General features: G+C 34.8%; 1 long non-coding RNA gene across 1 annotated transcript; it reads right to left on the bottom strand.

The window, feature by feature from the left end:
- Positions 1-4,446: 4,446 nt before the first annotated feature.
- On the bottom strand, positions 4,447-4,960 carry LOC121758786. The gene is made up of 3 exons (XR_006041558.1): positions 4,886-4,960; positions 4,553-4,729; positions 4,447-4,472 (listed from the first exon to the last, which is right to left on the bottom strand). It is a non-coding gene; the product is annotated as an uncharacterized LOC121758786 (long non-coding RNA).
- Positions 4,961-15,580: the final 10,620 nt, after the last annotated feature.

Here is a 15,580-nt window from a genome sequence, read left to right on the forward strand (position 1 = left end):
TAAACGAGGCACATCATGATCACAAAATAAAAGCATAAGATGTACAAATATTTTAAACAAGGAGATGAATGTTCATATATATATTGAAGAACTAGCTTAATAGGGCAGAATCGAGTGAGTATTCCGTAATCACCACATGTGAATTCGACGTGGTAAAGAATTACAAACTGCCGAAAGCATCACACACAATTAGCTGGATGCATGAAAAGAAACAAACCTTATAGAACTGTATAGCTTAAATAGCATGTCTTCGTTTGTCCATTCCCTGAGTTCAGACCATGCTGGAGGAACTTGTCGTGAAGTTCATGGCAAAGTACCCGAGCTAAAGCTCTTTTACCCTCGGAACTATGAACCATCTGTTCACCAAGCCTGGAAAGTTCATCCTGTCCTGGAGTCTGCAGTAGTCACACGATCAATATCAATAATCAACATTCAATATAGTGGTAAATAGTGGATCATACTCTAGCATATGACGTACAGAAAGAATCAATGCGTCCAGACAAAACTAGAACAAAAGCAACTTCACTAGACAACTTACCCTGAAAGAAGATTTGGCAGCCTAATTTCCATGCTATTTCGGATCTGTTGAGCGAGGGTACTCCACTAGTTGATGCAGGTATTTGTTTTCCCTATTCAACTTTGAATTCTCATTTTCAGCTCTTGATTTCTCTTCCAGAAGTGCTTCAAGTTGAAGCCTCACCAAACCGTCATGCTTTCCTCCCATTACTCCATCATGAAACTTCCCATTTCTTCCTCCAATAGCTTACTCTGGCTATTGTTTTCACATTTTCTTGGAAATCTTCCTTTGATTCTGCTCTCTGTTTTTCCATTTTCTAGATCTGTTCCACAAATTTTTCTTTTCTTTTTTTTCCACAGATCTGCCTTCTCTTTTTTTTCTTCTTATTTCTGTTTTTTTTCTTTTTTATGTTTTTTTCTTCTTTTCTCCCCATTTTGCTCTTGTTCTACCCCTTACCATGTTTCTTTCTACTCTTTCTGCCATAGTGTTGCCAGATTACAATCATAGTCTAGCATATTCAACATGCTACTTGAGACTTGCCCTGGAGCCTGCAGTAATCACACAATCAATACCAATAATCAATATTCATTATAAGTGTAAATTGTGCATCATACTCTAGCATATGATGTACTGAAAGTATCAATGCGTCCAGACAAAACTTGGACAGAAGCAGCTTCACGAGACAGCATACCCTGAAAGAAGATTTGGCATTCTCATTTTGCGATCTTGATTACTCTTCCAGAAGTGCTTCAAGTTGAAGCCCCGCCAATCGTTGTCTTTTCCTCCCATTACTCCATCACGAAGCTCCCCATCTCTTCCTCCAACAGCTTATTCTCGTCTTGGAACTCTTTCTTTAATTCTGCACTGTTTTTTCCTTTTTCTAAATCTGTCCCCCCAATTTTTTCTTTTCTTTTCTTTTTTTTCCACAGATCTGTCTCCTCTTCTTTTTTTTCTTTTTTTTTTTGCTTCTTTTTTCTGTTGTTATCTTCTTTTCTCCCCATTTTGGTCCGTGTGATATAGCACATCAAAAGCCTGTCATGATTACAATAACTCTAGTTAGAATAAATAAAACCCAAGAGTTCATGCTATATTGAGAAAACTGCAGGAAAACAAAAAGGGAGACTGGCAAGTTTCATCCAAACCTTCTTCTGTATGGGGTTAAAATGTATGTTTCTGTACAATTCTTCATAAGTTCCATTTGCAAGTGCAGTCACAGGAAATGGTTTCAAGTCAAGGAGCTCCATATAAGTTGTAAGAGCCTGATGGAACATAAGAAAACTTTAAGATTAAAACTCTTCATGGTGTTCAAAACATAAATATCAGTGAATCTCAAAATCACCTCAGGGAGCATGAGGTTCCGGAAGGACATAGTATAGAAACACTCTGTATGCATCCATGAATCTGAAATTGCGTGGATGAAGTACTAGAGAGGATGTGGCTCAAATATTGGAACAGTGAAGTAGAGCTTCTGATCATCCCCTTTGGCCATTTTCCCAAGTGTAACGGTCAAATAAACCTAATGAGGAAAGACATCATTGCTTAAAACATAGGAATCAAATGTCCATGATGCAAAACTAATGCAGCCTACGATTTAGAGCTCGATGCGAGCTTGAGAAACGGATGAAACATCCGACAAGAATTGCAAGAATTGATTTGTCAAAATTTCCATATACCTTAGAATATATAAACAGATGCAGATGATGGAGGAGCAGGTGGCAAATGCTAGGGTGTTCGTCGGCAGCCAGGGTTTATATCACCATTATGAAAAGGATCACTGTTCCGGCGACTGAGACAATTTGATCTAGAATCCCCATATGATAGGTTTGGACCGCTGGCAGCAGTATCAAACGTAGCATCTCCAGAGCTCCCGGGAAGATGGGCCAGCAATGGTTGAACTTTCTACTGATGTATAGAGGAAAACATTACACGCTTACAAAAGAATTCTCATACCATGTATATATATAGATAGCTATACAAACTTGTAAGAATAGACACTTTTATAATCATAAAACAGGTCACCTTCATTGGAATAGGTGGATGCAGCGGCTGCCAGATTATCATTAATACAGAGTTGTGTAGTAAGCTTGGAAAGAATAGAGGACTGTTTCTGGATACGCTCTTTCCTCCGCTTGACATTCTGGTCCTCCTGGAGAAGCTCTTCTATTCTTTCCATGCTTTGAGCACTATAATTTCGAATTAAACGAGGCACATCATGATCAAAAAAATAAAAGCATAACATGCACAAATCTTTTAAACAAGGAGATGAATGTTCACATATATATTGAAGAACTAGCTTAATAGGGAATGCTCTAGTGAGTATTCCGTAATCTCCCCATGTGCATTTGCGGTGGTTAAGAATTACAAACTGCCGAAAGCATCACACACGATAGGCTGGATGCATGGAAAGAAACAAACCTTAAAGAACTGTATAGCTTAAATAGCATGTCTTCTTTGTCCAATCCCTGAGTTCAGACCATGCTGGAGGAACTTGTCGTGAAATTCATGGCAAAGTACCCGAGCTAAAGCTCTTTTACCCTCGGAACTATGAACCATCTGTTCACCAAGCCTGGAAAGTTCATCCTGCCCTGGATTCTGCAGTAGTCACATGATCAATATCAATAATCAATATTAAATATAGGGGTAAATAGTGGATCATACTCTAGCATATGACGTACAGAAAGAATCAATGCGTCCAGACAAAACTAGAACAGAAGCAACTTCACGAGACAACATACCCTGAATGAAGATTTGGCAGCCTAATTTCCATGCTATTTTGGATCTGTTGAGCGAGGGTACTCCACTAGTTGATGCACGTACTTGTTTTCCCTATTCAAGTTTGAATTCTCATTTTCAGGTCTTGATTTCTCTTCCAGAAATGCTTCAAGTTGAAGCCTCACTAAACCGTCGTACTTTCCTCCCATTACTCCATCATGAAGCTCCCCGTTTCTTCCTCCAATAACTTACTCCGACTATTTTTTTTCACATTTTTTTGGAAATCTTCCTTTGATTCTGCTCTGTTTTTTCCTTTTCTAGATCTGTTCCACAAATTTTTCTTTTCTTTTTTTTTCCACAGATCTGCCTTCTCTTTTTTTTTCTTTTTTATGTTTTTTTCTTCTTTTCTCCCCATTTTGCTCTTGTTCTACCCCTTACCATGTTTCTTTCTACTCTTTCTGCCATAGTGTTGCCAGATTACAATCATAGTCTAGCATATTCAACATGCTACTTGGGACTTGCCCTGGAGCCTGCAGTAATCACACAATCAATACCAATAATCAATATTCATTATAGGTGTAAATTGTGCATCATACTCTAGCATATGATGTACTGAAAGTATCAATGCGTCCAGACAAAACTTGGACAGAAGCAGCTTCACGAGACAGCATACCCTGAAAGAAGATTTGGCATTCTCATTTTGCGATCTTGATTACTCTTCCAGAAGTGCTTCAAGTTGAAGCCCCGCTAATCGTTGTCTTTTCCTCCCATTACTCCATCACGAAGCTCCCCATCTCTTCCTCCAACAGCTTATTCTCGTCTTGGAACTCTTTCTTTAATTCTGCACTGTTTTTTCCTTTTTCTAGATCTGTTCCCCCAATTTTTTCTTTTCTTTTCTTTTTTATTCCACAGATCTGTCTCCTCTTCTTTTTTTTCTTTTTTCTTTTTTTCTTCTTTATCTGTTTTTATCTTCTTTTCTCCCCATTTTGGTCCGTGTGATATAGCACATCAAAAGCCTGTCATGATTACAATAACTCTAGTCAGAATAAATAAAACCCAAGAGTTCATGCTTTATTGAGAAAACTGCAGGGAAACAACAAGGGAGACTGGCAAGTTTCATCCAAACCTTCGTCTGTATGGGGTTAAAATGTACGTATCTGTACAATTCTTCATAAGTTCCATTTGCAAGTGCAGTCACAGGAAGTGGTTTCAAGTCAAGGAGTTCCATATAAGTTGTAAGAGCCTGAAGGAACATAAGAAAACTTTAAGATTAAAACTCTTCATGGTGTTCAAAACATAAATATCAGTGAATCTCAAAATCACCTCAGGGAGCATGAGGTTCCGGAAGGACATAGTATAGAAACACTCTGAATGCATCCATGAATCTGAAATTGCGTGGATGAAGTACTAGGGAGGATGTGTCTCAAATATTGGAACAGTGAAGTAGAGCTTCTGAGCATCCCCTTTGGCCATTTTCTCAAGTGTAATGGTCAAATAAACCTAATCGGGAAAGACATCATTTCTTAAAACATAGGAATCAAATGTCCATGATGCAAACCAATGCAGCCTACGATTTAGAGCTCGATGCGAGCTTGAGAAACTGATGAAACATCCGACAAGAATTGCAAGAATTGATTTGTCAAAATTTCCATCTACCTTAGAATATATAAACAGATTTAGATGATGGAGGAGCAAGTGGCAAATGCTAGGGTGTTCGTCGGCAGCCAGGGTTTATATCACCATTATGAAAAGGATCACTGTTCCGGCGACTGAGACAATTTGATCTAGAATCCCCATATGATAGGTTTGGACCGCTGGCAGCAACATCAAACGTAGCATCTTCAGACCTCCCCGGAAGATGGGCCAGCAATGGTTGAACTTTCTACTGATGTATAGAGGAAAACATTACACGCTTACAAAAGAATTCTCATACCATGTATATATATAGATAGCTATACAAACTTGTAAGAATAGACACTTTTATAATCATAAAACAGGTCACCTTCATTGGAATAGGTAGATGCAGCGGCTGCCAGATTATCATTAATACAGAGTTGTGTAGTAAGCTTGGAAAGAATAGAGGACTGTTTCTGGATACGGTCTTTCCTCCGCTTGACATTCTGGTCCTCCTGGAGAAGCTCTTCTATTCTTTCCATGCTTTGAGCACTATAATTTCGAATTAAACGAGGCACATCATGATCAAAAAAATAAAAGCATAATATGCACAAATTTTTTAAACAAGGATATGAATGTTCACATATATATTAAAGAACTAGCTTAATAGGGAATGCTCTAGTGAGTATTCCGTAATCTCCCCATGTGCATTCGCGGTGGTTAAGAATTACAAACTGCTGAAAGCATCAAAATCCAGTGGATGGATGCTAGAAAAGAAACTAACCTTCTAGAACTGTATAGCTTAAATCGCATGTCTTCTTCTGCCATTCCCTGAGTTCAGACCATGCTGGAGGAATTTATCGTCAAGTTCACGGTAAAGTTTCCGAGCTAAAGCTCTTGTACCCTCAGAACTATGAATAAACTTTTCACCAAGCCTGGAAAGTTCATCCTGCACTACTTGGGACTTGCCCTGGAGCCTGCAGTAATCACAAAACCAATACCAATAATCAATATTCAATATAGGCGTAAATAGTGCATCACATTCTATCATATGATGTACTGAAAGAATCATTGCATCCAGACAAAACTAGGACAGAAGCAGCTTCACGAGACAATATACCCTGAAAGAAGATTTTGCAGCCTTCTTTTCATGCGTTTTGGATATGTTAAGCAAGGGTACCCCACTAGTTGATGCCGGTCCTCGTTTTCCCTAGTCAAGTTTGCATTCTCATTTTCTGGTCTTGATTTCTCTTCCAGAGTGCTTCAAGTTGAAGCCTCACCAAATCGTCGTCTTTCCCTCCCATTACTCCATCACGAAGCTCCCCGTCACTTCCTCCAACATCTTATTCTTGCTATTTTTTTCCATCAATTTTTCTTTTATTTTTTTCCACATATCCTTCCTCTTTTTTTCTTCTCTTCTCACCAAATCGTCGTCTTTCCCTCCCATTACTCCATCACAGAGCTCCCTGTCACTTCCTCCAAGATCTTATTCTTGCTATTTTTTTCCACCAATTTTTCTTTACTTTTATTTTTTTTTCACAGACCTTTCCTCTTTTTTTTCCTTCTTTTTCTGATTTTTTCTTCTATTCTCCCCATTTTGCACTTATTCTACCCCATCCATGTTTCTTTGTACACTTTCTGCCCTAATGTTGCCTGATTACAAGTTGCAGAGCAGTCATGATTCATAGGCTCACCTGGTGTCTTCACAATAACAACTTCTCTGCAAATGAACCAATCTAATTCAGTAGGGGTTCAATGAATAAGCATTCAGCAAGTCCTCATTAACATCTATCCTCGTTTCTTTTCTTTTAAAATAAGTCACAATCTAACAAATGTCTTTAGCAATCATATCACCATGAAATACCAAGGAAAATCAACTGATATACAAAATTCCAACTTTACAGTTTTTCTCTGAGAATCAAATAATTAATACAACAAATCGAAGAAAAATATCTTTGCATTCGTTTTAGTCATGGAAACACCTTCATATACAAAGGAAATTCAACAGATGAACAAAATTTTAGAGTTTCTTACCCAGACATTCTTGCTACGGGTTATGGGCAGAAAAGAGATGGAGACGGAGTGCCGGTAGTGACTGGACTCCACGCGGTGACGACGCCGGGAGTAAGAAATTGGGCGAGAGAGAGAGAGAGAGAAGTTGGAGGCGGTGAGATGTTGGAGATGAGAATCTGATTTTTGGGCGAAAGAGAGATGCATCCTAATTTGGGAATTGTGAGAAGAGAGTGAGAGAGAATCAGCGAGTTTCGCCGGAGAGATGGATGGGAGTGGTACAGTAGGGTTGGAGACCGTTGCACAGTTTTCAAAATGTTTGAAATGGATGGAAGTGGAAACGCATATTTGGGGGTAGGGATTTAAGTTTGTAGTATATGAATTTAATTTGAATTTGATTTTCAAAAATAAAATTAACAGATTTTTGTTTTCTATTAAGCACGCAATTCATACAAATTATTTTTAAAAATTCTTACTTTCTTAACATTTTATTTTATTTTATTTATTCAAATAAAAATTATTTAACGCCTACACTCCTATTTATTTTATTTTCAAGATATTAATAATTAGTCATGCTTATTCACTTTGTAAAATCTTTTTATTTTTTTAACAATCAAATAATTAATATAATAAGTTTTTATCAACTTTCATCTCATTAAAACCTCGTTTGGTTGCCTTGGTAGTATTTGATAAGATATGGCTGCATTATCTCTAATTCCATGATTAAGTAATGGAATATATATTTTATTCTTACACAATTCCTATCGTGGGTTTGATTTTCAGGTGTTTGGTTTGAACAATGGAAAATAGGGATATAAAAGGGCGTGTTCGGTTATGGATATTTGGTTTTGCATGAAATAAATCTTAAATGATTTGAATCTTGAGGGACCCACCAACATGTATGTGTCTGCATGCATTTGGTGTTGAACCCATCTCCAACTTGTATGATAATTAAGTCCTACCATATATTACAAATTCCACCGCTACCCCCGAATCATGTAAGACATGGCAAACCCAAAATTGTTTTAAATGCACACCATTCCTCCCCTACAGACGTAGGCTACAGCTGATCGATCATAAACTGATAATTTGTTTTCGTCGGAGCATCGAATTACCCCCCGTATTGTTTCCCCTGTTTTTGGATGCATCCATTATGCGTTCTTTTGTTTCTTGTACTGGTTTACAAGTCTGACCTTGGTGTGAAGGTGAATATGTCGCAGTCCACTAATGTCATGGGTGATGGTAATGGACAATAGCAACGAACAAATTGAGCTACAAATTAACTGGTTATTCAGAGGAAAATGTTTATCTGAAGAGGACCGTCAACGGAACTCTAGAGTGAGGGGGAGTAGCAATTTGGGTAGAGGACGAACACTCATTAATTCTCACGCTATAGAAGAGAAAAATTGATGAAAAAAAGTTATTTTAATACCCGAAGCTCACACAATGAAAGAAGAAAATTGAGGGATATTGAAGATGGGTATGGAGCTCCAGATTTTATATTGGTGTTTGATGGAGGATTTTGGATAAGAGAGAAAGGAATAAGGGGCGTAGAGTGAGGTTCTGTAAATGAGTCAAATCAAAGGGCAAAAGTGGAAAATAGGCTTTATTTCTTAGTTTGCTATTCATTAAAGAATTGCTAAACCACCAAAGTCGTCTGTTTTGAAAACGTATAATTTCATGGCAACAGTGGCGGGTCGCCTTCCATTTCTCAAGATTCATGACCATTGTTGTGCTAAAAATATTCTACCAAAATTCTTGAGTCGTTTCTTCCAATATTGATAATAATAATAGTAGTAGTAGTAGTAGTGGTGGTAGTGGTAGTAGTGGTAGTGGTGGTGGTGGTGGTGGTGGTTTAAGTCCTATCAGTTGTAGTTGTCAGTCAAACACGGATGTTGCAGGTTCAATGCAGGGCGGCATCGGCAGATTTGGGTAATTTGACAAGAATGCTCTTTAAGGGCCTGAGGGTGTTATCGTCCGAAAAAACTTCATTTGTGATTGTATTTTTTTGTTAGGCCCCTCTGGTGCTATTTTTTTTGTTAGGGGTCACTGGTATAACAAGTGGAAAAGTTAGGGGTATTTGGTGCAGTTCACTCAATTATAAAAAGATACACCGAGCAGTGTGAAATTGCAAGAAAAGGGTCGGCTTGGAATATACTCTCACAAAGTACTCAAATCTTTCATTTTAAAACTATTAAGTTTTTAATGAATAGAAAATTCTTATTTGATCTAAATCTTCAAATCAAAACGACAGAAACGATTCGTCGAACACTTTGCATGCAAGAAGAAGATTTACATAGTGCTCTCAAATTACTGTCAAATATCTAAATTAAATCTTTTCCTTACAAAAAATAAGGATACACACTGCATAAACACACAAAAATTTTGAAAAAAATAAATAAAATCAAGTAGTGCCTAGTTGTTTCAAACATGCACCTCTCCTCTGAAATATGTAGAAAACATCACATGACTAATCATATGAATCGGTTTGAAGACTGTTATTTTTAGGGGTGCAGCTGTATTTTTGGCTCACAACAAACAGTTGATTTAAATCGATAAAAAATGTCATATGACAAGCCATAACTCACTAAAATTTAAAGAATTAGCTTTGAATCATATTTAATTTATTCACTTTGATTTTTCAATTATTAATTTTAATAATATTTAATTACTTAAAAAATGGAGTATATAAATATGATGAGAATAAGAAATAAGATTTTCATATATTTCGTTTAGACGATATAAAATTTTGCATAACAATTGACATAAATATCAATTAATTCATATCTTGCAGTTAACATAATTAATTAAAATTAAATGGGTTATTATTTTATTATATTTATTCCCTAGATATTTTTTTTTATTTTATGTGTGTTTATTTATCCTAGTATTTTTGTATTCTATATTGCACTTTATTCTATGTGTACCAAAATAAACATTTAAAATATTTATAAGACCTTAACATTTACTCATTAATTTATTTATATAGGAGTATATTTTTTTGGAACTTTATTTTTAATCAAATTAATTTTATTGGTATTTTATTTATTTTAGCATAATTATAATAAAAAATAGTTGAAATTATTATTATTTAAATATTTATATATAATATTAGCGGAATAATATGTATGTTCAACCTAATATACTACATGTTTATATTTTATTTACGGTACATGCTACCTAATAATATATTTGTATCAGATCAGATTTGATAAACATTATGAGTTATATGTTTAAATATCTTATTCTTATTATATATTTTTTACTTTCAATGTTATCTATATTGTAGTTAAATTCTAGTTGTCACGACCAATAGACACTACTGCTAATTGAATATTAATATGTTATTTATTTTATTACTCTATAAAATATATTAGATTTATAGGTATATAATTTTGCCCCAGAAGGATACATAATTGAAAATAGATATTGCATGCAATAATTGTTATTAGTAGCGCTGACATTTATACACCATAATGAAATTAATGTAGAAGATAAAGAAATGAATCAAACAATCAATTTTTAAAAAATAAAAGAATATTTTTTAAATCAAATTTACTATTTTTTTACTTTTTATTTTATATTTAACTTTAATAAAGTCCACAATAATTAATTTGAAAAATTATGCATATATATCAACATAATAAAAGGTTTCAAAGTAAACTACTATAAAAAGTCCAAAAAATCTTTGAATTTTATTAGAAATTTCATTTGGTATTGCATTTATAACATTAATGAAATTCAGTATAGATGATAAAGAAATGAATCAAACAATCAATTTAAAAAGATAAAAGAGAATAATTCTAAAATAAAATTTACTTATAGTTTATGAATTTTTATTATATTTAACTTTATTAAAATTCACAAATATTTATTCGATGAATTATGCATATATACCAAGATAATAAAAGGTTTCACAAAGTAAACTATAATAAAAGGTCCAAAGAACTTTGAATTTAATTTGAACTTTCATTTGGTATTGCACTTATAACATTAATGAAATTCAATGTAGTTGATAAACAAATGAATCAAATAATCGATTTTTAAAAAATAAATAGAATAATTTAAAACTAAACTTACCTATATTTATGATTTTTTTATATATATTTAACTTGCTATTAAGGTCCACAAATATTTATTTAATGAATTATGCTTTTATACCAAGATATATAATAAAGGTTTCAAAGTAAACTATAATAAAAAGTCCAAATTTTTTTTTTATTTTAATTAGAACTTTCATTTGGTATTGCATTTATAACATTAATAAAATTCAATATAGATGATAAAAAATGAATCAAACAATCGATTTAAAAAAAATGAAGAGAATAATTTTTAAATTAAATTTACTTAGATTTTAAAACTATTTACTGTATTTAACTTTATTAAAGTCCAGAAATTTTTATTCAATGAATTTGCATATATACCAAGATAATAAAAGTTTTCAAAGTCTTTATAATAAAAAGTCAATTTTTCTAAAAATTTTTATTAGATCTTTCATTCGGTATCGCATTCATAACATTTAATGAAACGCAAAATTATATGCAGTTATTTTTTTATTATATTACTATATAAAATATAATTAAAGTTATAAATTAAACAAAATAAAGAAAATATTGAAAAAATCTCCTATCGTAATTAGACTTTATAAGTAAAGAAAACATACAAACATTATATATATGACTATAACATAATTAGAATTAAGAATTTTGCATATTATTAATTTATAAGTTGAATTGAATTTTATAATGTATTTTAATTTATAAACTTAATTTAATTTTCATAGTGTATGAAAAAAAAAATACATAACAATAGCAATATCATAATTATCATTTGTAAGTATTTTAAGTTACAAGTTTAAATTTATTTTATAATATTATGTGTAGTACTTGCTTTTTAACCCATTGAAGATAGTGATGGAGGAGAAAAAAGTTTATTAATAATTAAAACTCAAAAAAATGTGGAAGAGAGAGGAGAGAATCTGCACATACATTTTGGCAAAAATGTGGAAGAGAGAGGAGGAACTAGGGAGAGAGATGAAAGGAACTATACTCCCTCCGTCCCAGATTAAGAGTCACTTTTTGCCATAAAAGTTCGTCCCTGTTTAAGAGTCACATTTAGAATTTTCCATATTTGGTCATACAATTTTACCCCATTCTTCATCAAAATTACATAAAAATGCCGTTATCTACATTAAAATAAACCAAAATAAAAACCAACCATTTAATTAACCCCAACCCCCCCAACCCACCTAACCCTACCCTCATATGACTTTCATCTCTCTCTCTACCTTCCCGACTGTGTTTCTTCGTTCTGGAACGAAACCTAATCGTCGCCTCCGATTAATCGCCTCTCTAAACCCGCCGTTACTCCATCACCGTTGCCTTCTCATGGCCGATGAATGGGTTGCAACGCCGGAGTTTGAATCGTTGCCATCTTTCGAGGCACCACCAGAAACCCTAATCGTCCCTGAAACACCACCGGAGGTCCTTGACCGGTGGGAAAGCAAATGAGCGGTCGATTGGTACCACCGATCAGGAAATCGACGACCGTTTGGTGGCGTTGATGGGTCTGAAACACCTCCACCATCTGAGGTCATCCAAGAATCTGAATTTCTTCCACCAGCTGGGGTCTTCGACGGATCTGAAACCCAACCACCGTCCCACTCCTTTGCGGACTCTGAAGCTCAACCACCGTCTTCATCAAAGGTGGAGTACACCGAGAATGAGAAAGCAATGTTGTTGATCTTGTTGCCTAGCATGAAAGATTTCCTCTAATCTATGAGTATTTTTTCTGAGGTAAGCCACCCTCCTGTATAGGGTTTGGAGGCTGTTTCTATGGAATTGATTGAGGAATATTGCTGCCTTGGCTATGTTGGAGGTTTTGATTTTTTGTATGACGGTTTGGAGGCTCTGATTTTGTGTGATTGGTCCTTTGTGATGAAATTTTTCTGAGAGATGCATGCTATTATGTGTATACAATGCCTTGGTTGGATTATTATGCTTAGAGCCACCCCTTTGATGGTTTGGAGGCTCTAATTTTGTGTGATTGGTCCTCTGTGATGAAATTTTTCTGAGAGATGCATGCTATTATGTGTATACACTGCCTTGGTTGGATTATTATGCTTAGAGCCACCCCTTTGATGGTTTGGTTGCTATTATGTGTATACACTATAATGCAGCCTATATACCCTAACCCAAAATAAAGGCTACAAACCAAAAAACAAATTTACATCCTAAACACCAACCTATTTTGATGCTTATACTGTAAACCCCATGACCCAAGTGCCCTATCTACAACCCTAACACATTGCTTAGATGCCCTATGTGATATGAGCCACCCACATCATTCTCAGGGAGTACTAGATACTCCAAGCTTTCCCTTACCAGATTCTCTTCAACCTCAAGTGAGGTAGGAAGCCCCACTGTCCTACTCAACCTATCTTTGTTCAAGTGGGGTATTTTGTAGTTGTTGCCCCCATGGACTTCTAGGATCTTGCTTAAACAGCTTTCCAATGTTAGGAAAACCTTGTTCAGAGTTTGTGTTGTGAGTTCCTCAAAAGAACTCCAAACATTTGCCAACAATTCATCTATATTGGTGGCTAGTTTGTCATCTTGTAGTGACTGTATGGCCCTAAAAAAGCCAAGGTCCAGCACATTAGTATCCGGGGAGTTGACTGGTTGGCTAATTAGATGGAATTTAAAACCATTTGTACTTGCAATAGCCTCAAATTGTAAGTCAGAGGATTTCAGGTGGGGTTTGGCATTATCTTGTTGGATGTATATCTCCTTGCTTGCATTGGCTGGCCACTTAGCCTTGATTGTTGGAATAATCTGTGCATGATTTGTGATTGAATGCTTTGATGACTAAGTGATGACATTACTAATGTATGATAGTAATGTGAAATAAATAAATGTACATACCTGATTAAGGAGACATTCTCTCATGGCTTTTTTGTTAACTGATGGGATAGGCTCTTGGCCTATTCTTTGACTTCCTTATGGCTGGAACTTGCTGTGTGAATGGAAATATGCCTATTTTACCATCAAAGATGGTCTGCTGTAACATCCCGAAAATTTGTGACTTATTTTATTTTATTGATGTGGATGTTGAATGGGAAATGCTTTTATGAAATTTAATTTCTATGTAATTGAGTTAATTATGTGAAATTAGTTGTTGTGGGTTATGTGAGTTAATATGATTAAGCTTCCAATGTGTGAATTAAATTAAGTGGGATCATGCATAATCATTCTAGCCATTTTATTTGAAATTTTCAGCCCTCCTATTTATTGAAAATAATACTTTCTTTCTTGGATTTAATTAATTATTTTGGGATATTTATCCAAATTAAATCCTACCATACCTTGCCAAATCTTTCCTTAGCCTATTTAAATTGGGATTTAAATTATTTCCTTGTGGAAATACTTATAATTTTTGCCCCCACCCTTCTTTTCTACTTGGAGATTCTTGAATTATTTTGTTTCTATTTTGTGGGATTCTTTCTCTCCAAATAAATTTGATTTGAACCATATCTCTATTTAATTAGTCAAAAAAATCCCACAACCTCAATTTCCTTCAAAAGTACACGCCTATTCCCTATTCTTTTTATTCCACCAATTTTAATTTGTTTTATTTAAGTGGGGGAGTAATTCTTGAATAAATAGAACAAAAAAAAACCCTAACCCTATTTTCCTCATTCTCACGCTTCCCTCTCTCTCTCCCACACGTTTTTTTCCTCTCTTCCTCTCCTTCTCCACCAATTCTTCACCAATCATTTGTTCTTGCATCAATTTGGAGTTGGAAATTCAAGATTCATCGAAGAATCGCATCAATTATCTTTTCTACCGATTGTTTTTGAACAAGAAAGGTATATTTGAATTCTCTTTCTCGTCATTTCCATTGAATCCTTGTTCTTGATTCCCTCATGCATATAGTGAGTGTAGGAATCATAGATCGCATAATTAATCGGTGGGAATTTGTGTTTTGTATGAGGAGATTTGTGAATATGCGATTTTGAATGAATATGTGTGAAGTTTGAATGATTCATTGGTGAATGATGTGTGATTATATGAGAACATGATTGTGAAAACCTTTTGAAGCATGTTTGTGTGTGGGGAGCATGAAAAATTGTGTTTGGATGAATGAGGAAGAAACCCTAATTTCGAAATTGTGAAACCTGAAAACTGTGGTGTTCGGATAGTGGATTCCGACGTGTATTTGACTGACCAAACGATCTTATTTTGGTTCAAATTTTTAACTGAGTAAACTTCAAAGTGTTTTCTGTGTTGTGTGTAAATTTCAGCCCCTCTTGACGAAAGATGAGGTTTTAATAAATTTTTGAAGTCGACTGCGCAATTCTGCCAGAAACTTGTATTCTCGCCCAGAAAGTTTCGTGTTCAATTTGGCCAACCAAATGGCCTCTTTTTGATGTGAATTTTGAACTGCATGAAATTTGAAGTGTCTTCTGTGTTGTGTGAAAATTTTAGCCTCATTGGACATCAGATGAATATTTGGTAAATTTTTCAATAGAACTGCACAGTGCTGCCAGAATTTTTGTGTTCCGACCAGAGAGTTACATTATTGTTTTGACTGACCAAATGACGTGCTTTTGGTGTGGAATTTTAACTGTATGAACTTGAATGTGTCTTCTGTGTTGTGACCAAATCTTAGTTTCATATAAGGTCGTATGGATTTTTGGTGATTTTTACAAACCAACCGCGCAGTTCTGCC

The sequence above is a fragment of the Salvia splendens genome, chromosome 12, assembly GCF_004379255.2.
Source record: "Salvia splendens isolate huo1 chromosome 12, SspV2, whole genome shotgun sequence".
Taxonomy (NCBI): Eukaryota; Viridiplantae; Streptophyta; class Magnoliopsida; order Lamiales; family Lamiaceae; genus Salvia; species Salvia splendens.